Here is a 26,844-nt window from a genome sequence, read left to right as displayed (position 1 = left end):
ATCACGTACTATACCACATTTAAAAATGACTCGTACGAGGAAATAAAACCACAAATTGTGAAACTATTGGAAACAATGACCCTAATTTAATGTTATTTTTTGGACATGGAAAGGATTTTTTCTTCCCCCTACATAAGCAAGTTAGTGGTTCTGAAGGGTCTTGCTCATCTTTGTGTGGAAAATGTCTAAAAACAAACCACTAGAAACTAAACAAAAATTTTTCCTCCCTCGATTGGGCCTGAAAAAAAAGGATGCAATTTCTTTCACCGAAAGGCCACATATACTTTCAACAGCTACATTTGGAATTTTGGGTCCCTACATTCTGGAACAGTGACACAAAACACAGAACCTGCTTGCTCTCAGATGAAATCCATAATTCTAAGGGTTAAAAATTCTTCCAAACAACAAGAAATTGATCTCAGCAGAAAGCAACCAAAGTCGCCAAGTTTGTTTCTGGAGAAAATTGGGTGTATGAAGACCATAAACCTCAACTAGCAATCTGTTGTTTCTAATTTCATTTTATTGAAAATATTGGTTATGCTGGACATATCTTTTCCTCCACTAGAAAACCAGTTCATACTTTGGTAAAATGAAGCGTTAAATAAGTTAGAATAGAAAATAACCTATAAACTGCCTTCCATGACCATAAGCAAAATCGAATTAGTTTTCCAAAGAGTAAACAGGACTGTTCTTTTGTAGATGTCTGGTGTTAGATCTATGCCCTCTGAAAACATGCATTGAGTAGCGCACACAGTTACTTAATTTCTATCAATATGCCAAAGCGTTGAGGTTACAGAAGGGAAAAGATATGATCTCTCCCCTCAGTGAGTTCAGAATCTCTGTAGAAGAGAGGCTGACCCATAATTAGCCCAACACAATGTGCTGTTATATTAATAGCCCAACTAAAGTGCTATGGTATTACAGTGCAAAAAGAATTAATTCTGCCTGAGCCCTGGGGAAGGCTTCCCAGAGGAGGTGACATTTGAGCTAACTCTTGAAAGATGAGTAGATTTTTTTTTGTCCAGGTAGGCAGCGAGACAGTGCGAGGCAAGTAGGTTAAGGGAGCTGGGGCAGTGGAGGATGGGGGTGATGGGAGTATCCCAAGGAAAGAAAAGGAAGCCCCTGGTCGCATTATAAGAAATAAAACATTCATAAAAATAAGTAAGTCTCACCACGTTAGGACACACTGTACAAAAAATCAACCTGAGAAAGTAGGTATGTGACCTGAACACACTCAGGGGGTTCCCTGATTTATGAACCCAGGAAGTGCTCATTTGGAAAAGCAAAACTGCTTTTTTGGCTGATCTCCAGTATCTAAAGGGCTACCAGGCTTCCTGTTCAAATTCCTGGATGCACCTGAGGTTTACTGTTTGCCTTCTTTGGACTTCCTGTCAACGCACAGAGCAAAACTCTCCCCCTACTGCCTGAAAACTCATGATTTAAGCCGCAGCCTTAAATCCCACCTCCCTCAACTCCTCTGGAATGGCCCACCTGTCACTGGGTTGCCCAGCACCCACTTCAACAAGCAAGTAGCAGAGTTCCTCTCCCCTTAGAAAACAGAAAAATATTTTGGTCGCATACAATATGCTGTTTTGCAGTCATTTTGCCCCCAAAGATACATTTCAAAATTAAAGCATAAATCAAGGGAAGTGAGAGAGAGTGAGGGAAAGTAAGAGAGAAAGAGAGGAGAGTATGTGTGTGTGTGTGCGCGAGCGTGTGTGTGAGTGTGTGTGTGCGTGTGTGTGTTTTCAAGTACTCTGCCTACCTACGTGAGCATCAATTAGTGAATACTATTAAATCCCTAGGCCAGTCTGACTGCTTCCAGACAACATAATTATCTGCCTTACATTAAAAGTGTACTAAACTGGTACCTATATGTGGAATTTCAAGTAACTTTGTAGCTACTACTAAGATAAAATTATCTATTGTTTATAACTCATAAGAATATTACTCTAGTCTTACATTTATAATATGATGTTTCATATTTCAAAATAATTTTCACATTCAACCCAAAACTTACGTGGGCAAAGTTATCCTCTCTCTATGTTTACATTATATATGTTTTCATTTTGGTTCTTTTCAAGTAATTTCTGAAACAACTATCATATAAACCTAGACCAGGCAGAGGCAGTGCTCAGACTTTGGTCACATTTACTGAAAGTCAACTGCTTATCAATTCATAGATAAAGTATATCTATCAGCATTAAGCCTATAGAATCAAAACATAAAATCTGGATTTGATAATTCATCCAAAGAATGTTTTTACATGTAGTATTTTCGCTTTTACTTTCCTTGGTTGGTACACATATTATTAAAATCAACATCCTCAACTTAGAGAACCGGCTCAAAGCTAAGACATAATTCATTTGAAAATTTCTCATTACAGTCAACAAATTATTTCATTCATTAAGTATCTTAATCTACAGCAGTTTTGACTATCGGTAACTTAACCCTTTCTGACACTACGTCTAAACAAAGTAGAAGTTTCTTACGACTCAGTATTTGTCCACAAAAATGAAAAGGCAATTGTCCTTCTTAAAATATAAGTCAAAGGTATCTACTAACAAGTAACAGGAAGACTAGACATACAGGTGATTCAAATAAATATTTACTTCCTACATACTCTCCCAGGTATTCTCTTCCCCTCACTCATATGCTACTTCCAAAAGAGGAAAGGATGTTGAAGATGGCCAGTCTGTGTTAAACCGATCTGTAAATCCCCTCGGTGTAGAGTTGATCTATCAACACAGACTAATGAGCATTGTTTGACTTCGTGTTTAAACTTGGTAGGAAAGTATTAGCATTCTCCACACCTCACTGCAAATAGAACAATCCTCTTATGAAGAGCCCTGGGAATCTTTTGACTACAGGAAGCTACAGTAAGACCTGCTTAGATTATGGGTTCTCAGCTGGGGGCAATTTGTTTTCAAAGAACACCTGACAAGGTCTCTGGAGACGCCATCATTACTCAGGCAGGAGAGGCCTACTGGTATCACGTGGGCAGAGGCCAGGGATGCTATTAAGCACCTACAATGCACAGCACCCCTGAGTAAATTATCCAGCCCAACTTGTCAATAACCAGAGCTTGAAAAGCCCTGTCTAAATAAATCGAAAGGTTCAGGTATGACATCAATATTATATTTTTTATATAGATGCACTGGTGGCAGTTCTGAGAAAGCACTAGAAACCAAACCTTAACAAATAAATGTTTTAATTTTCCTCTGTCAGCCCCATCCTGACAAACAGCCCTTACATGTGAATCCAGGGACTAAGTAATAAGTTCTAGAAATAGAGGTGCTAAAAACCTCCTATTGTCTTCACAAAGGTTAGAATCAGAGCAATATTTAAAGTCATCTTTTTACAAGTTTACACTAAGTTCATCAAACCCAGTGACAACTGAAAATTATACAAATTCTCATAACTAGTACCTTCAGGCTGAAAAAAAGCAACCGAGGAAACAAATATTGGCTCTAACGTAAGACTACTCTTATAGAATGTGCTTATGATTGCTCGAGGTAGTTAAGGAACCACAAAGATTAAAGCTCTATAAAATTTAGATTCCAGAATGTACAAATACTTGATAAAAGAAATACTACATATTGTAAATGACCAAAGCTGACTTTTGAACATCTATAATGTCTTCTTTCAGGGCTCTGAATACGGCCTTGGATTTGCCAAGATGACTCAGAGTAACAGATTTGTACTTAGACCATTGAGAACTCAACTTGTAGTCTCCAATTTCTGCCCCCCCCCCCAGAAGACTTTCAGCTCTAACCAAACCTCTGGAACATTTTGGATAATCTAATGAATAGTACCCAATCCTAACCATAATAACTAATACTCGTATTGAATGATTTACACATATTTTGTCATTGAATTTTCATCAGAACCCCATGAGGAATACACATCAGAAAACTAAAGCAAAATTAGTTGAAGTAACGTGTTTGATTTTCTAGGATCTTTAGTGTCAGAGCTAGGGTCTGAACCCAAGCTGCCTGGCTCCACATTCTTTATATTTAACCACTATGCTAGAGAAACCATTGAGTCCCTCTGATTTCAAGCGCTAAGAAATTCCCATACCTCCAGGGAGTTTCAGGATCCTTGGCTTATTCACTAGATTACTGACTTTCCAATGGTGGGAAATAAACACATTCCTACATCCACACACACATACATATAAACAAGGCCCAGGAATTCAGAATTGTAATTCTACTAGGCCAATGCCAAAATTCCCTGAGTTTGTTCTGGTTTTGAGGGTCTCGGTCACCGTCACCGCTCTCCCCATTGTTGCTCTTCCCAAATCTCAAGGCAGGGAAGTCAAGTGCTGCTCTTGGGCCCCGCGTCCCTTCATTCATTCACTCGGTGGGGATTTAGTGACCTCGTACTTACTATTTGTCAAGCAGTGCACAGTGCACTGGAGATAAAGAAATGACAAATATAGCTAATCCTTCCAGTAAATTTTCACTTTTGAGTATGATTTAGACGAAAGTAGCCTATTAACATTTCAATGTGGCCAGGGCTCTGCTAAAGGCAGAAAGAAACTGGGTGCCTGGGGAATGAAGAGAAAGGAAGAACGTCCCTCTCAGCCTCTGGACGTCAGAAACACTGACTAAAGGAGGTAACATTCTGCATCTCAAGTCTTGAAAAAGAAGAAAAAAGGAAGCTTCGGGGAGAGAGGAGAAATGTCTTCCAAACAGAAAGAATCCTTTGCACAAAGAAAGGAAGTGGAAACCACCCATGTGTACAGGAGAACTGCACTTTTCCATATGGCTAGAGAAGAGATTTCTTGTGAGCAGCGAATGAGAGAAGAGAATTGAGACCTGTGCAAAGTTCTCAGCTTGAAGGGACCTGCAGGTCCTGAGGAGAACTTTGGAATTTGCCCTATAGGCAACAGAGAATTTTTAAATGAATTAAAAGTCCAAATGAGTCCTCATAAAACTTATAAACAAACATGGTTGAATCTCTTAGGGATGAGACAGTGCAGCCCAGTCCCAAATGGACTGCCATAAGAGGCATCAAGGTATCACAACTCTTTTTTTTTTTTGGTTTTTGGCCGGGGCTGGGTTTGAACCCGCCACCTCCGGCATATGGGACCGGCGCCCTACTCCTTGAGCCACAGGTGCCGCCCAAGGTATCACAACTCTTATTATGACAAAGACAATATTACGACAAAGTGTGTGTGCAACAACTGTCCGCCTAAAGCTAATTGGACGACCTGAGGATTAAACATGTGACCTCGGTTACAATGAATAACTCACTATTCTAACTATTCCTGAAGAATGACATATAAAACTATAACAACATACTAAAAGCTTCAAAGTATTCAAAATTATAGTAGAAAACAGTCCATTCACCCCACTCTAATTTTTGCAGATCTTCAGCAACACTGATAAGGGAAAAAGCATTTAACACATACTTAACAAGAACCCAGAACCTTGCTAGGTATTTTCAGGGATGAAGCCTTTTAAAACTAAAGACAACAAGGAGTTTTAAGGAGATAAAACAGATCTAAATTAAATTCTTCATGGCTCAACAAAGAGAAAATAAAGCAGTAGCATTGTTTATCACCTAAAGTTTATGTAAAAAATTTCATTAGAATTGCTGCTCCCCACAGATCTACTGAGTTTTGCATTCTTACACTACCTACTAGAAGCAGCACAGTTTACTGAAAAACCTGCAAAAGGAAATACAAAGGTGACTCACTCACTAAGCAAGTAAATTTGGCTAGAATTACTTGTCAGAACCATACATGGATATACATTTGCATTCAAATATAAACATTTAAGAGAAAAGAATTAGCTAATGGAGCGATCCATTGTGTCCCACAGTCATTACCACTTTCAATAAACTGGACACATTAAATTAGAAATATTCAATCTCTCAATCAGAACATTCAGGTCTTTTCAAATCCTTTAATTTTAGGGAGTTCAAAGTCAAGAGTTAAATGTAATGAATAGATCACTCCGCTGGGTATATGCAGAAGTCTGTGAATTGTGTATATGATCTTGTGGAGAATAAGCCCTCCTGGTATGTGGTACCTACTTGATTAAGGATAGTATTTCCAACTTAGTGCAGTTGATTTTGGTAAGTAGAATTAAACTTAATGGCAAATGAATGTAAATTTTTATGATTTGATTGTAGCCTTTCACAAGAAATGTCCCTTTGGTTTTAAAAAGAAAGTGGAAAAGAGTAAGAGAAACAGTAGCTATAATTTACATGAAAATCTTAAACCATGTCTTGTTAGGCCAGCACTGATGTTTCTTCTCCAAGTCTTTAAAGCAGAAAAGATGCTTGAAAAAAGAAAATGTGTGCGGGTACAAGTTCTACGTGCCTCATTCAGACTTGTAACTATATACGGGGAACATTTTGACCAGTTTCAATTTTCTCAGAGTTAAACTGAAGAAAAGTTAAAGACCAGCTAATAAGAATATTCAATCAGTCCAGGGTAATCAGACACCCTTTGGCTGATGTATCATACTGGGAGGTAGTTTATGGCAATTCAGAGTTTGTTTTTTAATGATGACAAACTTACATACTAGAGCAGGTAATGGAAGACTGGTGCTTTTTTGCAATAATTTCCATATACTGCAAAATGCTTACAGAAAGTTCCAGAGACTGCTACAGTAATAGGGAGAGGGCAGTGTTTGTGAGTCATTCTCAGGCCACCCACGTCCAGCTTCACCCAGAGCTGTGGCACATTTCTCTACTGGGCATATTGTCAGCTTTCATTTTAAAGGGGTCTGTGGCTGAATCCATAAATAAATACAAATGAAAACCACTGTTTTAGTGGAAGTACTCACAAATTTTAAAATAGGTTACTAACAGCAAAACAAGAGTGTTCACCTAGAGAAAACCTTAAAAATGCAAAGTATGATAACCACATAAATTGAAAGTATTTCCAAAATATGGGTGGGCTCATTGTAATTAAAACCTGCCTCCAGAATCTACTGTGCACTTTTCATTCCTCATTAGTTGGTTCAACAATGAAATGTGTATAGATTTGGGATTCATAACCAGCAGTCAGGCTTAAAACAACAAAAACAAAGCACTATAAATTGATGATATCTAACCAACAGATAAGGTTTGAAAAGCAAAACAAAATTCTTCATGTAAGTTACATATTAAAAAGATCTGGCTGTAAGTTCTTGATAATTAGAAAGCCTTACAAAGTAACAGCTTTTCTCTACATTGAGTCATTTGCTACCCAGCCTTCATGATTTTGGCTATTTGAGCCAAGCACTTGTTCACCCTTACTTATGTTTCCTTAGGCAATTCAAAAAAAGTTGTTTTTACATCAACACTTTTTTTTAGTCTTGTCTTAAATAATATTATTCATGAAAATGACAAGTTTAACATGAGATTGAACCTCTTTTTCTAATATCAAATTATCCTATGTAACTAATAGCATAAAAATAAAATGTTTAGGCACTACCTAAAAAGGCCTCGCATGTGACTGGTTGGAGCAGCTGTCTAACACAGTGTTTAAGGATAAGGGAACTAGGGAAGTCAGGATTCTGGCTCCACCCTCTTAATGACTGGGCATCTCAGCATCCTCACCTGTAAAATTGGTGTAATAAAAGTACCTACTTTATGGCATAGTTCAGAAGATTAAAATTAGCAAATCCACCTAAATACTTAAAACGGTATTTTACATAAAATAAATCCTCAGTAAATGTTAGCTATGATGTTGTTGGTAATACAATCAATCATAACGATGATGATTTAAACAGCAAAACTGCAGCTATTCAAAGACTTAACTGACAATTTGTATTTAAAAAGATGTAAAGATACTTAAGAAAATATACCCTTAGATATGAAATTTCAAGACATCCATTCTATATTGATTTAATCCAACTTCACATTGAAAAATGTGATCAGAGCAATCAGATTTCACTTAAAAATTTCAACCTAAAAAAACTACCTTTGAAAAAATATTTTAAAAGTCCTAATATGATAATACAGATAAGTCCCTCTACCATGGTTCAAAAGTACATTAAAATAAATTTACTTACAGTATATAAATAAAAGCTTTAAAAAATCAACATGTCATTTGAAAAGTAAAAAGTGATAATTTCTGATATTTTAGTGTGGTGTCTTTCTTAATCAGCGATGCACTGAAATCTCAGGGTAAGAAAAGGGCCAGACCAATGCTAAAAGGTTTCAAATATCAAACTATACTATTATGTCAGTGCCCTAAGATCAATTAGCACCTTTCAATGACAGAAAAGGTTACAGTGACACTTAGAGGTGCACTTTCTGAACAATCTTAAACCACCACATAAATGTGGTTTTGATAACACAAAATGGTTTCTATTTTTAAATTAATCAGTTTCATCTCTTTCCTGGAGGAGTGGAAGGGGTTAGGGGAATAATAGTGGTGTTCATTTTCAATAGATCTCTACTGGTAAAAACATGGATGGGGAACAGTAAGAGGAATCACAAACGTCAAGAGTAAAATGGTATATCACCAAGGCATACGCTAATGTGCACCGCCACCAGGAATATTTTTTTTAATTTTTTTTATTAATATGAAATCATAGCTGTGTACATTAATGCGATCATGGGGCACCATACACTGGTTTTATAAACAGTTTGACACATTTTCATCACACTGGTTAACATAGCCTTCCTGGCATTTTCTTAGTTATTGTGTTAAGACAATTATATTCTACATTTACTAAGTTTCACACGTACCCTTGTAAGATGCACCACAGGTGTAATCCCACCTATCTGCCCCAGCAATATTAAGCGACAGTAATGTTTACAAAATCTTCAAACCTCTTAAAAGCAATCAAAGTTCCTTGTACTGCTTCTTAATACATGACTCTTGTTTATTTTCTTCCACTCAAATGCAAACTAAATGACGCCAAGTTTGGCTCCAAGTACAATTCAATGAATATGCAGCATCCCCCTCATTAAAACACATCTAACTGCAAAATGCAATACTGCGCAGCATAATGCAATTAAATGCACTACTGCATCTCAGCCACCTCAAAGGCAAATGCCTGAAAGAGCATGTCATTTCCTAGCTCACTGGGAAAAATTCATGATAGAAGCAGGTACACTGCAATGCCACCCCATTCTTCCGGGTGTTCATTTCTTTCACCTAGTAACCATTGTAATAAAATCCCCAATTGTATTTCTGAGTACAATTAGTTTAAGATACTCCGCAGAGAGACACATTAAAAGAGTTTAGCATATGTAAGAATAATATCCATTTGAAAAAGAAACTGTCATAATTATAATTCTAAAAAAAATAAGTGTTTTGACAGAGGTTTGTTTAGCTCTTCGATGAAAGGATTCAAATCATCTCCTCCTTTTGATAGTATGCTTTTCTATTTATTTCTTAAATCAGTGATCTGAAATATTTACGACCAGACAGTACCTAATTTTAGGTTTTAAGTGCTTTAACAGCTCCATGAAATATGATCAGCAGCTGCAATACAGAACTATGGTGAATAAACTCCTTATAAAGAGGGGCCTGTTTTTACTGAATGTCCAGTGTTCTCGCATTTACCTAATAGGAGAAAAATGATAATGAAAAAACATAATAAATACTTACATTCTTAAATTACTTAACACTTCACTGAGTCTTGAAAGGGATTATCTCCCCTCTTCTCAAATTCTGTATAAAAAGTGTGAGGTTTCTTTGGGTGAGATAAGTTTAATTTTATTATTTGAAAATTAGAAGGTAAACTTTCCAACATCCTAACTTTTTATAACAATAGTCATAGTTTTTCTACCATGCTACCTTTCTAAAAACTCTAGATAATCTAATTCCACTGCATAAAATTAAAAATGAGATATCAAGCCACATAAATATATTTTTAGACACGACATCAGTCATTTAGAACTTGCAACAGAGATTGAAAACATGAAACTGGACACTCTATTTCCCGTGGAGATGTAAAATTTATTTACACTCCGAAGCACAATATAAATAAAAAGGAAACCCTCAGAAATGGAAAACTTGTTTTACATTTTTTAACTCAAGAAAGTTTTTTAAAAGAAAAAATAAATGCATAGAAAAATGACAAGCACTCATCTTCAAGACTTTCCTTAGAAGAAACTTCTCTGCAAAGACAAATTTTTCCTCCAGCTTCTAGAAATCGTCTAGAATTCAGAATCTATGTTCTTTCATGACTGCTCTTAAACCAATTTCTTTTTATACAAATGTTAAGGTTTCTTAAGATTTTTAACTTGAATATATTAGTTAAAAGTAATGTTAGGTGTGACTATAATACACATCAGACTTCTCATTTTGGAAAGGAGAAGTTAAATTTCTAATATTCAATAACATAAATAAAACAGAATAATCGAATAAATATCTTTATCTTAGTTATAATTGTGAAACAACTTCTAATCACAACGGCTTTAAAATGGTGACGCATCTTATTTTCAGGCAATTTACACAGGAAAACCACATCGACTTTAGACCTTCAGTTCCTGTGAAAGACAAGGACATAGCCCCAATTATCAAAGAAAGGAACAGTTTGCAGCTAACCTAATCACATTGCTTTCAAAGCCATATGACAGCCAAAGGCTCTAACTTTCTTGTACAGTCATTTCTAAAAATTGGTTTAACTTTGAATGACTTACAACTTCTAATCAGGTGGAACAAACTATTTTTATGGTTTATAATAACAATAAACGTGGGTGTAGTTATATTTGTATCCAGTGTTGTTGCCGTAAAAAATCAGATTCTGGCAGTCTAGCTCACACCAAAGTTTGTCTTTTGTTGGGACTTCTCCTTCTTGGGATAATGGTAGTTTTAAAAACACACACACACGTCTCTGAATCCAATCTCCTAAAACAACACTATACCACATATCAAATATTTTGTTTTAGGATTCTCTCTCCGCCCCCTTTCCTAGATTTTGGATCTTCGGGTATAAGCTTGCCAAAAAATATTCTAAATAACAAAAAAAGAGACAACGTTTCTGCTTGAAACCAAGCTCTACTCCGGAAAGGTTATCAAATACATTTCTTGAAATGAGGAGGTTTTTAAAACAAAAAACAAGCCAACAAACAACAACAACAACAACAAAACACCGTCAACTTTCTGCGCTGTCAGTCACCTACGTGTAAGTGAAACTTCAGAAGCTGTTGATGGGGCGCTGGCGTTTGTTAAACTGTCCTGAGGCTCCCACCTAAATCCCGCAGGAGCCCGCCCTGAAACTGACCGACGCCTGAGGGTTCACAAAGCAAAATGCCATATTCGAGAAGATATATTTCGCACAACAATTACGTTGATCCCAGGGTGCCAAGCCAAAGGGGGCAAGGGAGAAAGAAAACTGTTAAGTATGAGCTCTTAATGTGAAACCTAACCTGGGGGTTCTCTTAGGTATCAGATTTTGGAAGTGTCTGTAATGACAGCCAGGAAAGCAAATTAATGGCCCACAGCCCACTGGGTTTGAACACCAGACTCCTGTTACCTCCTCGCAGATCAAGTACACGCACACCAAGGTGCTCCACGTGGAACCGCTCAGTCACCAAACACACGCCCGGGCGCTATTCCGCACCGCGGCAGAAAGGGCACAGGGACCTGCACCTTCCTCTGCCCTCCCCAGGTTAAGATTCATGAATGACTGTCAGCCCGCTCGGTGTGGCCGGGAGAGGCGCAGAGGACTAAGTGAGGGCGGACAGTCTTCAAACGCCACCCTCCTCACACGCCCCCCACCCACCCCACCCCTCAAAGCGCAAACCTCATTAGTCTTCCAGGGAAAGGGAAAGAAGTGGCGGTGAAGGGCGACACTGCGGTCCCAACTGTGGAAGCGAGGACGAAAACTAAACCGCGCTCGCTCCGCAAATTCTCTAAACGCACCGAGCTGTTGCAAATCTTGCAGACAAAGAAAGAACAATCTTGAAAGTACTACTAAACCAAAGTTCGGGTTGCCTTGTGGCGCAGAATAAAACAAGCCAACACACGGTCTACTTCCAAGTCCCGCTTAACCACGCTAAAAAGGACCCGGCAGGCTTGGAAATGAGAAAAAACTAGCTCTCCCCAGCCAGGTCCCTGGGTTTGGAGAAGTTACAATCCCTCCATGACACCCGCGCCTCACCCGAGCCAATGAATGCGGCTGCTCTGACAAGGCGCCCCTAATTTCACCGACCCTGGCAAACTGCAAGAGACAGTCCACGCCACATAAAAATGATTAAAGTGGGATCGTCGCAGTTAGAAAGCCGGGTCAGTGCCTGGCGGTTAGAGCACAAGCCGTTAACGTACACGCGCACCCGGCATCCGGAGAGCCCAGGCGCCTGGGGCCCTCCAGGGGACCCGGGGTCAGCATCCTTGCTCCTGGGCCTTCTAGAGGATCATCGCAAAGTAAAGAAATGTCTCAGAAAGGATGCAAGGGAGACCCCGGTGAGAGCGCGCCTCTGAGAGGCGGGGGCGGGGTGCAGGTAGGGGCCGCACAGTGAACCCCATTACGCACAGGCTCCGCGCCAGCCCCGCGGGGGACAAGCCGGCTCAGACCCAGACCCTTTAGCCGCTGGGGCATCGTCCCGGGCAGATCGCACTGCTGCTGAGTGTCCCCAGCCCTCGGAGAGTCCCTCTCTCCCGACTCCGCCGCCCACTCGCTGTCCCACTGCGCGTCCTTGATCCCCACACGCTCGGCGCCGCCGGCTGAGCCTAGTACACTTTCTTGGGAAGACTTCGAGGGCTCCCCAAATATGGGCCCCCACGAGCTCTAAGGCTGGGGTGGAAGAAGGGGGCACTCACCTCCCGTAGCCCGGACAGCCTCGGGATCCGGAAGATTGTCCCAGCAGGATCTGCGCGTCCGTATTTAGGTATTTATTCTCGTTCCTTCCAGTGTCGAAGTTTCCCCTTGGTGCTGTGCCTCTGGTGAAAACAGGACATCCCCTTCGGCCACCGCCCCCCGCAACAAATAGCCTACACAAGTGGGGGAGAAACGGGACCGGAGGAGAAGCCGGCTGCGTGGGGGAGAAGGAAAGGAGAGCAGCCAAAACTCTGCGCTGACAAGAGAAAAGAAGAAGAAAAGAGAAAGAGATCGCGCCCGGCCGCCGCAGTTGTCCCTCCGCCGCGGTTCCCGAAGCTCTTTCCCCCTCTCTAAAGGAGCGACAACTTCACGTGGACAGGATGGAAGTTTTGCGCGGAAGCCGGGAGCGGCCGGAGTGTGCGCCGCGCGGCGGGCAGCCTCGCACTTGCGCGCGGAGGTGGGGCGGAGGGACGTCGCCGCCCGCTACTGCGGGCTCAGGAGGCCTCCGGGGACCTCGGGCTGGGTTGCAGGGGACGTGGGGGGACGGCGGGGCGCGGCAGATGGACTCCTTTTTATTTAACCTTGGGAGACTGCCTATTGTCATCGTTTGCCGTCTCGCGTGGGGAGCGCCGTGGGCCTCGGGCCCTGAGCGTACCCGGTGGCGCCGCGGTAATCTCCGGCCCTGTGCGCCGCCCCCACCCCGCCCCCACCCGGCCAGCAGCTGGCCGCTGCAGACTCCAGGCGGAGGGGAGGGACCCGTGGCCGCGCTCCCCTCTTTGCGCGAGGGAACCACCACTGTCGGTCCCCACCTGCTTCTGTGGGGCAGCCCTCGGCGTTGCCTGAAATCCTCCCGTTCCCCGCTTCCCCAGAGTAGGCCACGGCAGGCCCCCTGCTTCTTTCCACTTACCTCAAGGGAGGACACAGAGGGACTTCACCTCCTTGCCACAACGTAAAACAAAAACCAACCCAGGCCGGACAGGGGCGCTTTCTCTGACCAGAGGAAATACCCTTTTCCGTGGAGATGTGTGCTGCGAAGGAGCGGCAGACTGGGGATAGGCCGTTCTGGGAAGGGCCTGGGCCGCTTCCAGCGCTGGGCACAGGTACAGGCATCCCTCCCAGACGCCCAAAGGTCAAGCAGCAACCGCGGACTTCCAAGGCAGCGTCAGAGCTTCCCGGGGCACATTGCTGAAATGACATTTCACGCCTGAGCCTTCTGCACATGCAGTATGCGGTTACCTAGGATGTCATATTCCATAGGCACACGGGTGTATGTCACAACCAGGAGCCACAGCGAAGTGGCATAAAATACAATCCATAAATTTCGCATCCATTTAATCACCTTTTCCTAAAACCTATTGTCTTTGTTCTCACACTGACAAGTGCTTTAATTTACTGTGAATTTATTATCTTTGTACAGGTCACTTATGGCAAGGGAGCTCACTTAGTTTTTGTGACAAGTTTCTGGTGGTCGTTACTATTAACGTTAAGCCAGTATAAAAGATGAGCAAACCAAAGCTCCAAGAAACCTAAGTAACTTCCCCAAAGTCAAACCCAGGGGTCTCTCAACAAAGCCTGTGATTCAAGAAGCAGCCCCAATATTGCCTTAGACGAGGCCTGAGAGATTACAAATTAACCTGGAGAAATTATTGCCATTCACAGAGGTTTTAACATATTATCAATTACATAATCTTCTGAGAGAAGCTCACAGAAAGATTTCATCTTCTTCAGCTTGGTCTTAGGCAACTGGCAGAAGCACTGTCTAGGTCAAGAGCAAAACCAATACTGAGTACTTACAGCTACGATTTATTTTTTAACATGGGGAGATATTATCTACAAAGATTAAGAGTCAATAGAAAAGGGGAGGTTGTAAATTTAAAATGATAAAGGGGAGTCACTGCTGCTCTCAGGGCTTTTCCTGGGTGTTCTTCCCTGAAGATTTATTTTGGAGAGTGTAGGCAATGCCAGGCATGATGTTTCCTTTTCTGGTTCTCAAGGTAGAAAGGCTTCTGGCAGTGAGTTTGGCACAAAGAAGATTTGGAGCCTGGTCTAGAGCACATTCTGGCCTAAAGAGGAATGCCAGTTAATATACACTTGAGAGAAAAATATCAATGGGCAGATTTAATTAATTTTGCAGATCTTATTTTCTCCGTTTTACATGTGGGAAAAATAAGAATTTTTAGCAGCTGCCTAGTAAACGGCAGAACTGAGGTTCAAACCAGTCCCTATCTAAGCCCAAAGTCCACTTTTAGTCACTGTCAGACTATTATTAATTGTTGTAATTGGAAAAAATAGTAATTATTTTTAACACAGTGTATACATTAGACCAAATACACAATTTAAATGTTTTGTGAATTATAGTTTCTAAAACTGTTCTCTAATATCATGAGAACTAAGGACAGTGCTCTCTTCCTAAGGCCACACATTTTCAAATTCATTTGGTATAAAATATTATGTGCTACTTTTATCATTAATAAAGGTGAGGAGATGCATAATTTAGATAAAATTAAAATTCACACTTTGGCCCATATACTGTTAATGTAAATACAGGTTTTATTAGCATGCGTCTTTGCTCCAGTATAAATCTTATTTTCAGTAACACTGAGTTTGTTTTCGAGGTTACTTAGCTCTCACATAGTTTCTATAATCTAGGTAAGAATGCATTTACAGAAGTTATCAAAATATCCCAGCTTTGTATGACTAGTAGTTATTTTAATTATTTTTTTTATTTTTTTTTTATTAAATCTTAGTTGTGTACATTAATGTGATCATGGGGCACCATACACTGGTTTTATAGACCGTTTGACACATTTTCATCACACTGGTTAACATAGCCTTCCTGGCATTTTCTTAGTTCTTGTGTTAATACATTTACATTCTACATTTACTAAGTTTCACATATACCCTGGTAAGATGCTCCACAGGTATCCCACCAATCACCTACCTCCACCCACCTCCCCCCTCCCTCCCCTCCCTTTCCCCCTTCCCCCTATTCTTGGGTTATAACTGGGTTATAGCTTTCATGTGAAAGCCATAAATTAGTTTCAGTTATTTTAATTCTTATTTCTCTTTTCTAACAGTTGTCTTAAATATGTATATTACATGCCATTAGGAGTGAAGCAAAATGCCACATTTTCAGTCCACATTTGAAATAAAAAGTTAGACATAAGCAACGAATTTTAAGAGTATAGCAGCAAATAGGTATGGTTTGTTAAAACGAGGCATTATTTCCAGCATTTCTATTGAAGACCACTTTTATAATTATAGCTATATCACTTGTTATTGACTTATGTATCTTTAAATAATCTATTTATATTAAACAAATTTGTTCTATAAAGGAAACTTTTTATAACTACCACAAATGGAAAACCAATTTAACTTGCCATGCAAAGATAATCTTGCAAATGAGCCTATGTTGTAGAAATAAGCTATTTCTCCTGTACCACCTAAAATTATCTCACTCATCAGTTTGAGAAACATCAGTTCAAACAATTGCATTCCATGTGTCCCTCAGATTCTCAAAAATATATTTACAAGTCTCTTTCCAAAAATATCGAGTCCAAGTTACTTTAGATACTACTTTTTAAATTCTGCCCTTATTCAGTCATGCTGTCCTTGCCTAAAATATTCTTGAAGACTGAAGTTGAGGCACCTTCCTAAAATTAATGTATTTTTATTGTGTTATTTGCTATCTTGTGGTAAAATGCAAACAATTCATAAATACGCAATTAAAAAGGAAAACTACTTTCTGGAAAGATTGCCCCAGCTACCTATTTCCCCTACCCCATCTCCCCTCACCCGCCATCTATTGGCCTAGTGTGGTACTGCAACCAAAGTTCCTGTAAGATAATGCTGAAGAGAGGAAAGGTAGAACAAAAGGGAAAACTCAAAAGAATCAGAAGGGACATGTAGGGGAATTCTGAAGTTCAAAACCTGCTGCCAAATTCTGGAAGTAATTCAGAAACTCTAGTTGGTCCTCCATGATATGAATCAGGCTCTCAAAATATCTATGTGTATTCAACTCAATCCGAGGAAGGGTGTTTGTTGCAGGGAGAAGAAGGGGGAAAATGTGACTTCTTAGTTAAAATCCGTGGAAATACAGATTCACTTATTAGCAGTTCCCTTAACCAATCCCTTTGGGATAGGATGTCTCTGCAGTTACCATTTCCGATTTGTTTACTTTTCAGATGTATATGGCAGTGTTTTGGCATGGAGCTTGTGTAAGTCAAATTAAACAAAGCCCTCCAGGAGCTCATAATCCAAAACATAATTTTTGTTTTAATTTCATTTAAAAGTAACTTTAAAGGAAAAACCATGCCATCACTTTCATAAGAACAGATTTTTAGGCTAAAAGAAAAAAATAGAATAAGATGCTACATTGACCAAAATGTGGATGTTTGTCGAAATGATTTCAAAATAAATTACTTGAGCACCTTTTTAGTGTAACTTTGAACTCCAGCTAGAAGTCTATACAATTTTTAAAAAATACACTCATGCGATTGCTTTTTAGTAAATTCTAAACCAAACCCATTTGAGTTTCAGAAGAATGGAATATTAAAATACAGCCTGGATGTGAACAAGGTTGAACACTCCTTTAATCTCTTACCAACGTCAGACTACACAAACCAATGAGGATAAGACACAAGTGCCCAAGAATCTGGTCTTATGCTGCTGGTTTTTTAAAGACTAAAAATGAGAACACTTTCTGAGATCAAGGTTAAAGAGATTTCTACTAATGTGTAAAAATGAAGAAATTAGATTTACAAGGGATCTGTTGGGTCATTCTGCTGGGCTCTGGGCTAAAATTCTCTTTCCTGACAGAGTATGCACATATTTCTGAAGACAATTTAATTGTATTTACTTTTAAATTTTCTCTTCAAATTCTTTTTCTCAAGTTAAATCCTTTTATATCATATTAGGCAATTGTATTCTATCTTCCATGTATACCCTCAACCTTCAGATGTTTACAAACAGACATGCTGCCCACTTTTAAGTCGTATGTGAGCCACATTAAACAAATATAAGGTCTTTTATTCTTTTTTGCACTTCAGACTCTCCAAGCACAATCATTCTTATTCCTTGTTTCTGTTCTATTTCCAATTCCCTAGATGCTCATTTTTGTTAGAGTTATCCCCCATTGAATGCATTATTCCAGGTTTGGTCTCATTAACATACTAAAATGAGTCTACCTTTTTTTTTCTGTAGCATTGTTTTGAATTCACTTTGAATTTCCAACAACTCATGCTACTTTCACAGTCTAAATAGTCACTTATAATTTTTCTTTCTATTTTCACCTCACACAGTGTTTTTCCTAGCATACCTTACCAATCCTGATCATCAAGTACTTCAAATGCACATTTTTGTATGATAATATAGTCAAAAATTGAATAATTTCACTTTCTTTTACCCTTTGCTTTCTTTGGCTTATAATCACTTCCATTTAAAAATAGGAATGAACCCATTAACCTCTTTTTTAGAATAACCCTATCATCTTTATCTGTTCATAAAAATGTCTACCAATTATAATTTGAAAGTCTCTACCTATGCAATTCAATAATTGGTGTATGGAGGAATTTAACTTCATTGAGGACTCTATTACCTATTTATTGTTTAAAATCTCAACGTTAGAAAGACTGCGAGTTAGCAACAATCTATTTACACTGAATTATTTTGAATGTAAATATAATAATATCAATGAAAAGTAATGAAATTTTTGTGACATCTCTTCTTTCCACTATATTTAATATGTGTAGCATATGCAGAAACAATTTCTTCATACAGTGTTTTTCAATTTTAAACATATATTCCCAGCACCCAACAACATACCTTAATATTAACTTTTCTTACTCGCTTGACTTGATTCCTTTATTCCTCCACCAACCCTCTCAAAAAAATAATAATCAGCACTCAGAGCATCTACTTCTTGACTCTTCCTAATCCTAGAAATCTACTTTCTGCTCCCATCCCATAACTGAAATCATCCATGGTTGCATAATAGTCATGTTTTAGTCTTCATCATCCTTGATGCCCTGGAAGCCTTGGGTATTCTTGACAGCAGACTTCTGCTATGTCCCCTTTCAATTTTCATAATTCTGCTTTTATCCTCTGACTGCTGCTACTTCAGATCCTGTGGAGCTTCTTCTTTTCTGTCTTTTCGTTTCCTTTTTTTTTTCTTTCTTTCTTTCTTTTTTTGGCAGAGATAGGGGTCCTACTCTTGCTCAGGCTGTTCTCTAACTCCTGAGCTCAAGAAATCCGCCCATCTTGGCCTCCTATTCTTTTCTCTTAATAACACTAAAAAGTAAACCCAGAAACAGTCTCTCTTCTCTTTTTTCACTACACTCTCTTCTTCTACAATTTCATTCATTCTTAATCTCTTCTTTTTACCTGCAGGTCAAGGTGGCATTTCATACTGAAAATACTCTGCTACCTGTCTTAGTCCATTTTTTGTTGCTTATAACAAAATACCTGACACTTTCTGATTTGTAAAGAAAAGGAATTTATTTCTTACAGCTATGAAGGGTGAGAATTCCAAGGTTGAGGGGCTGCATCTGGAGAGGGCCTTCTTGCTGCTGGGGACTCTCTGCAGAGTCCCGAGGTAGTACAGGCATCACATGGTGAAGGGGCTGAACATTAGTGGTCTTTCTTCCCCTTCTTATAAAAACACCAATCCCATTCCCAAGATAAGCCATTCATGCATTAATTCATTAACCTATGGATCTATGAATGGATTAATTCATTCCTGACAGCAGAGCCCACATTACCCAATCACCTCTTCAGTATTGCCACATTGGGGATTAAGTTTCAATAAGAGTTTTGGAAGAAGCATGTATTCAAACCACAGCCTTACCCCATCCACCAGCTTCTCCACTTCTCTACTTATGTTAAGGTGCTACCTTCATCAAGGCTTAACACTTTGAATTTATTCTTCACTCCTCGTTCTTACTTTTCATATGCAATAAGTCAACAGGACACGTCTACCTTATGTTGGCAATGTCTCCACATCTGTCTTCTCATTCCTTTGTCATTGCCACCTTCCCAGGTCAGGTTCTGCATCTGCTTCTTCTGTCATCATCCCCACTTCTAGGTTATTCCTACTGATCCATTAGACAGAGATGTGAGTTTTTGCTTTCTCTGTAGTACAGTTCTTTTCTCAGCTAAAAATCTCCAGTAAATTATATATGCCTATTTAATAAAGTATAAATGTCTTAATCTGGCATTGATAACTGCCTGGAGTAGCATGGCAAATGGAAACCTTGCATCTTCCTTTCCTTTTCATTCACAGTATCTAGTAACCCATAGACATTTGATAAATATTTACTAAAAAATTAAGTGATTAAATAAAGGTTGTCCAAATATTCCAGCTTATAAACTGACTGCAATAGAGCAGCAACATTTAGTGTCATGGGGAAATTTCTCTTGGATGCTTAATTTGTTTGGGGGAAATGTCAACTCATGTAGCCCTCTGGGCAATCTGATATACCCTCTAAGCCCAAAATAGCTGCTTTCTTTCGTATTCTACTATTCCACATTTTTCTTTACTACTCCACATTTGCAGAGATAGAGGGACTTGCTTGTGTCCTACAATTTGAGATCTGTGATGAGCAATTCTAGCTTCAGATTATAATCTTAGAAGCAGTCTATGAGTTTAAAAAAAAAAAAACAGAAAGATTGGGATATATAGCTTGTGAATGGAGCTTGAGCACAATCCATGAGACAGGAAATTTTACTTCTATAAAAGAGGGGACTATGGGTGCCAGTGCCTTCCCAGACACCAAAACTAAAATGAATGTTTTCATACCTTTGCGCCCTTCATACAATCAGTTGCTAAAACCTGCAGTTTCCACTTCTGTAATAAGCTTTGCTTTATCCTCTCCTTAGTGTTTTTTTTTTTAATGCTAAATTAAGCTGGGCCTCATTTACTCTCACACTATTTAAATAGCCATATACTTGTTTTTCCCATTTCTAATATCTTTCCCTATTTCTCCTATCAGACTACTTACTTTATAACTCAGTTCTATTTATATTGCTTATTTATTTATTTATTGAAGGGAGCCTCTTTGTTCCTATTCCAGAGCCTCTTATCCCTGGTCCCATTCTGTCTTTGCTACACTATCTCCTGCATTCTCAGCCACCCAGCCACAGGTAGTCTTTGGTCATCTGCATAGCCTCCATAGTTATATGTGTCTAGTTATGAATTATAGTTTACCTAGTATGATGATTAGTGATAGCACACTAAGGGCAGACCACATATTATCCATCACTGAATCCTATGTGATGTTAATGTAGAATCTTAAACATAGTAGGCACTACACAAAAATGTGTTAAATAAGTTAATCAAGACTCTTCAATAGTTATACTTAATGTTTGAGCCTCCTCGTACTGCTTGGGCCTCAGTGAAATACATATGTATTAGTTGGTATAGCTACATTAAAAAGAGATAGACACACACACAGGTCCCCAAGAAACTCCAAAAGTAAGGCTAGTCCAATGGAAGGAGGCAGTACATCTACTTAATGGGCTGCTGTTGAGAATTAGTTGATTTTATCACTCACTGCCCTTCTCTATAAAGACAAAGAAGTTTAGTATCATCAGAATTACTTGAAGGCACTGAGAATTGTGTAACTAATCAAGTTTCTGTTTCTGACTTACTGCTGAAAAGTTTAGAACCACATTTGGCACACATACGCACCAAAAATGTAAACTTCTGTCAAATGTCTTTTTATATTAGCCTTGTCCCTGCACTATTTAAGGCCCTAGCCTACCTTTATTCTTTCTCACTTACTTTTAGTTTGTTTTCTAGTCATATTTTATATGTATAAGCTACCTATAAATAAATACCTTTTAAAAGTATTTATACTATTTTGAATGATACATTTAAAGTGAATAAATCCAGGACTAAGGTTAGTAATCATGCATTATTTTTTAATATATATCATTAAATTTCATGAAGTAATTCCCTCCACTGTTTTAAACTCCAAATTAATTTATCTCTTTTCTCTTTCCAACAACAGTAAGTTATAAGTATCTTAAAATATAAATTTAATAAACATAAATTTGATTGTAATCCAGCCCAAACTTTTCATTTTCTGGCTACAAAACTCTAGTTACAGAGTTTATAGAGAGGTTTAGAAGCTTCTTCATTGTTAGGGAAATTGAAGAAAAATACAGGTGTCTCAACTCTTCCAACGCTGTCACTGAGCATACAATATATGCATGGTATTCTGCATGTGGATGACAAATTTTTAATAGGAATTCTATAAATATAATACTATTTTTACAAAAATAAAAATATGAATTCATGGGGAGAGGACAAGCAAGATGGTAGACCAGAAGGATCGTTCAACTGAGATCTCCTAGAACAACTGGGGAAAACGTGAGAACTCAGCCATACCTAGTGCAGGGACCTTACCCAGAGTCATAGATCAAGGAACACAGCAAGGAGGTGGTGAGCTGAATACAGTGTATGATCCAGAGTGATGGAAATATGATGAATTAGGCAAGTGATTGTGACCAGGTGGGATCAGCTGGCCCCCCACAGAGGTCCAGGATGGGAAAAAGCCTTTTCAGAGTTTGCAGTTGATAGGGGAAGCTGCACATTGAGTGGAAAGCTTGAAAGAGTAGGCAGACTCAAACAATAAAAAGCTATCAGATTTGAAAGCTGATTATAGTGGATTTGCTATAGGTTAGGTGGCTGGCGAGGCAGCCATAATGAGAAAGTCTGCCATTGTGGGAAGGTCATGACAAAGTATTATCAGGGGCCTAAGGCACAGCCATCTTAATTCCGCCTGGTGGGATCAGAACTCTACTCTTGGGACAGGCTGAGGAACTCCCGCACCCCACAGGAACTGGAGTCTGGGGGCATTGTGAGACCTACCCCTGAAGGATTCTTATGAGCTTTAAGATTCCAACCTGGAAGGGTCTGAATGCTGAGGAAACAATCAGGTGATCACCAAAGGCAACTAAGTTTGGAGTAAGGACCACAACGGTTGCTGACTGTGCTCTCTGTCTCCTAAAAAAACCCCACAGTGCCACCTGGTGTCCTGGGAACATATTTCAATATACTGTCATCAAGAGCAAGGACTTCTGTTTGAAGCAAAGGAGGCAATGAGAAGGAAAAAGGAGGATAAAGAGCTGAATAAGAAGAAACAACACATGAGAAAGAACCTACAGAAAAATTCAGGCAACACGAAAAATCAAAACAGAGGAACTCCCCCAAGGGACCATGAGGCAACTACTGTAGAAGACTTCACCTATAAAGAATGAATGGACTTGAAAGAAAGGGAATTGAAAATCGGATGATAAAGACAATAAAAGGAATGGACGGGAAAATGGAAAGACAGAATCAAAAGTCGGGCAAGAGATGTGTAGAATATAGAAAGGATATGGAAGTGAAGGAGACAATCAGGGAATGTAAAGATGAAGTAGAAAGTATCAAAAATAGGGTAGACCAGAGAGAAGAAAGAACCTCAGATCTAGAGGATAAAGTTTCCAAGTTAACCCAGGTAAAGAGGCAGAAAAGAAGTGAGAGAAAGCAGAACAGGTGCTTAGAGAAATATGAGACTCCATGAAGCATTCAAAAATATGAATAATATGGATTCCTGAAGGGGAAAAAAATTGTCCCAAAGGAATGGAAACCCTACTGGAGACTATCATAAATGAAAACTTCCCAAGTTTTACTAAAGACCCCAAAACACTCCTTTCTGATGAATATAGAACCACAGGTCATCTCAACTCAAACAGAGCCTCTCTAAGACACATTGTAATTAACCCATCCAAAGTCAAGAAGAAACAAAAAATTCTGCAAGTAGCCAGGAGTAAGCATCAACTGACCTACAGAGGCAGAGACATTAGGATGATAGCAGACTATTCACTGAAACCTTCCATGCCAGAAGAACACTTTGAACATTCTTAAACAAAACAATTTTCAGCCTAGAATTCTGTGTCCTGCTAAACTAAGTTTCAAATTGTTGGAGAAATCAAATATTTTGTGGAGGAAAATTGAGGAAATTTGCCACAACAAAACCAGTTCTACAGGAAATACTGAGACCTATTCTTAACACTGACCACCACAGTGGACCACCAGCAAAGTAAACACTCAGAAACTAAAGGTCAAAACGTCTACAATAGGACAAAAGATAAAACTACACAATGTATTTTCACAAAATAAGATGAAAGAACTCCACCACACTTATCAATTCTCTTAATAAATGTCAATGCGGTGAATTCCCCCACTGAAAAGACACAGGTTGGCTGATTGGATAAAAAAGCACAAGCCATTCATGTTCTGTTCACACCTAGCCTTGAAGGACAAATCAAGACTCAGGGTTAAGGGCTGAAAAAAGTATTTCAAGCAAATAGAAATCAGAATAAAGGAGGGATTACAATCTTATTTTCAAATACAAGTGGATTTCAAGCAACTGAGGTTAAAAAAGATAAAGATGGATGCTTTATACTGGTCAAAGGAGCAATAAGAAGACATTACAATTTTAAATATTTATGCACCCAACTTAAATGCTCCCAGATTTATGAAACAGACCTTGATAGGTCTGAGCAAAATGATATCCCATAACACCATAATAGTCAGGGACTTTAACAACTCTCTGACAGAACTGGACAGATCCTCTAAACAGAAACTAAACATAGATACAAGGGATTTAAATGTGACCTCAGAACAAATGGGATTAATAGACATGTACACACCATCCCAAAGCTAAAGAATATACATTTTTCTTGTCAGACCATAGTAAGTACTCCAAAATTGGCCACATTCTAGGATACAAATAAAACCTTAGTGAAATTAAAAGAATAGAAACTGTATCGTATATCTTCTCAGACCACAAGGCAATAAAGATGGAACTCAACTCCAACAAAAACATTCATCCCCACAGAAAGACATGGAAATGAAACAAACTTATGCTGAACGATAGTTGGGTTCAAGATGAGAGAAAAGAGGAAATTTTCAAATTCCTCAAACATAACAACAATGAAGACACAAGTTACCAAAACCTGAGGGACACAGCAAAAGCAGGCTCAAAAGGGAAATGTATCACATAAGATGCCTACATTAGAAAAACAGAAAGAGCACATCAGCAAACTCATGGACTACCTTATGGAATTGAAAAAAGTAGAACAATCTAATCCCAAACCCAGCAGAAGAAGATAAATAACCAAAATTAAACTACAGATTAATGGAAGTGAAAAAAGAATCATCCAGAAAATTAATAGAACAAAAAGTTGGTTTTTCAGAAAAATAAGTAAAATCAATAAATGTTTGGTCAGATTAACTAGAAACAGAAAAGTAAAATCTCTAATAACCTCAATCAGAAATGATAAAGGGGGAAATAACACCAAATGCCACAGAGATACCAGAGATTGTCTGTGAGTAATATCAGAAACTCTATGCCAGGAAATTTGACAATGTGAAGGAAATGCATCAATACCTTGAATTGCATCATCTCCCTAGACTTAATGAGGAATAAATAGAATTCTTGAACAGGCAGATTTGAGGAACTGAGATTGAAGAAACAATAAAAAAAATCTCCCAACAAAAAAATGCTCTGATCCAGATGGCTTCACACCAGAATTCTATCAAACTTTCAAAGAAGAGCTTATACCCATACTACAGAAATTATTCCAAAAATTGAGAAAGAATCTTCCCCAATACATTCTACAAAGCAAGCATCACCCTGATACCAAAACCAGGAAAAACAACTAAAAAGAAAAATGTCAGACCAATCTCACTAATGAATATAGATGCAAATATTCTCAATAAAATCCTAGCCAATAGATTATAGCTACACATTAAAAAAACGTTCATCACAATCAAGTAGGTTTTATCCCAGGAATGCAAGGCTGGTTTAACCATATCAGCAGAAGCAAAAATAAAGACCATATGATCCTCTCAATAGATGTAGAAATAGCATTTAATAAAATACAGCATCCTTTTCTAATTAGAACATTTAAGAATTTAGGGTATAGCTGTCACATTTCTGAATCTGATATAAGCCATCTACCACAAACACACAGGTAATATTATACTGAATGGAGTAAAACTGAAAACTTTTCCACTTAGAACTAAAACCAGAAAAGGATGTCCACTACTGTCACTATTATTCAACATAGTTCTGGAAGTTCTAGCCAATACATTCAGGCAAGAGAAAGAAATGGAGGGCATTCAAATGGAAGCAGAAGAGGTCAAACTTTCCCTCTTTTCTGATGATATGATCTTATACTTAGAGAACCCCAAAGACTCAACCACAAGATTACTGGAAGTGATCAAAAATACTCAATGTCTCAGGATATAAATTCAATGTCCATAAATCAGTAGCCTTTGTACCTGGCAATAATAGCCAAGATGAGAAGATAATCAAGGATACAATTCCCTTCACAGTAGCTTCAGAAAAAATGAAATACCTAGGAATATAATACCTAATAAAAGAAGTAAAGGACCTCCACAAAGAAAATTACAAAACCCTAAGAAAAGAAATAGCAGAACATATTAACAAATGGACGAGCATACCATGCTCATGGCTGGGAAGAATCAACATTGTTAAAATGACTACTCAAAGCAATCTATTCAATGTAATCCACATCAAAATACCATCACCATACTTTCAAGATTTGGAAAAAATAATTTTTTGATTTGTATGGAACCATAGATACCTCATATAGCCAAGACAATTCTTAGTAATAAAAACAAAGCCAGGGGTATCACCTTACCAGACTTGCAGCTATACTATAAGGCCATAATGATCAAAACAGCATGGTATTGGAACAAACATAGAGACATTGACATTTGGAACCAAATAGAAAACTATGAGATGCAACTAACCTCTTACAGCCACCTGATATTTGATAAACCAAACAAGAACATACACTGGGGAAAAGAATCCCTATTTAATAAATGGTGCTAGGAGAGTTTTAACCCCAGTAAAAGACTGAAACTGGACCTGCACCTTTCACCACTTACAAATATTGATTCAAGAGGGATAAAACATTTAAATCTAAGTCATGAAACAATAAAAGTCCTTGAAGTTGGGGAAAACACTTAAAGCTGGGGAAAGATTTTATGAAGAAGACTTCCGTGGCCTTTGCAACAACAATGAAAATAAACAAATGGAACTTAATT

The 26,844-nt window shown here is 38.6% G+C and overlaps 1 protein-coding gene across 2 annotated transcripts in view; it reads right to left on the bottom strand.

The window, feature by feature from the left end:
* Positions 1-13,734, bottom strand: part of EYA4 (EYA transcriptional coactivator and phosphatase 4) — a 257,652-nt gene extending 243,918 nt beyond the window's left edge. Inside the window, exons 1-2 of one of the 2 annotated variants that reach the window (XM_053592554.1) lie at positions 13,627-13,734; positions 12,722-12,975 (exon numbers count right to left, since the gene is read on the bottom strand). The gene's annotated coding sequence lies outside the window, so the exon portion shown is untranslated. Of the gene's footprint in view, positions 1-12,721; positions 13,115-13,626 lie in introns of those variants that run through there. The other variant, XM_053592555.1, reaches the window with a different exon arrangement.
* Between the last annotated feature and the right edge of the window lie 13,110 nt (positions 13,735-26,844).

Source organism: Nycticebus coucang, chromosome 5 (assembly GCF_027406575.1).
Source record: "Nycticebus coucang isolate mNycCou1 chromosome 5, mNycCou1.pri, whole genome shotgun sequence".
NCBI lineage: Eukaryota > Metazoa > Chordata > Mammalia > Primates > Lorisidae > Nycticebus > Nycticebus coucang.
Note: the sequence above shows the minus strand (reverse complement) of the source record. Positions and strands in the feature narration are given on the sequence as shown.